We start from the raw sequence: 498 nt of genomic DNA, 5'->3' as shown, positions 1-498 counted from the left end.
GATATCACACGCCATCATGACCTGGCTTCCTCGCAAGGCTGTATTTATTTACCTAAGTAGCACGCAAGTGTTGTGGGCAAGAATTAAGTAGTTTAAATGAGTGTACATAGAATTGTCTTAAAGCCAACATTGGACACAGGTGTGGGGTTTGTGTTTTGTTTGTAGCATCTTCAGATAACACGTGGTGTCTTCCTGGCACGGGGTGAAGTCATTGGCTGTTTAGTCCATCTGCTGTCCCTCTCCACTGAGGCTTTAGTTCAGGTTGCTCTCCTAGTACTGGCTAAAATGTCACAAGTATATTTAGAAATTGACACTCTACTTAGCTACAAAAAGGTGGCCAACAAGTAGAGAGTATTTTGTAAATAAAGGTACGTTTTAGCTACAATTTCCCATTTTCCCTATGTATGGTGACTTTTGCAAACCCTGTATTTCATGTTTTTATTTATTTTACATTTTATTTATTTAGTTGTTTATTTATTTATTTATTTTTTTTTTTTT

At 36.5% G+C, this 498-nt stretch overlaps 1 protein-coding gene across 1 annotated transcript in view; it reads left to right on the top strand.

Moving 5' to 3' along the window:
- VPS53 (VPS53, GARP complex subunit) overlaps nucleotides 1–498 on the top strand; it is a 135,342-nt gene that overhangs the window by 96,368 nt on the left and 38,476 nt on the right. The window lies entirely within an intron of this gene.

This window comes from Otolemur garnettii, unplaced genomic scaffold, assembly GCF_000181295.1.
Source record: "Otolemur garnettii isolate 467f Iridium unplaced genomic scaffold, OtoGar3 scaffold00166, whole genome shotgun sequence".
Taxonomy (NCBI): Eukaryota; Metazoa; Chordata; class Mammalia; order Primates; family Galagidae; genus Otolemur; species Otolemur garnettii.
This window is presented reverse-complemented; position numbering and strand designations above follow the sequence as displayed.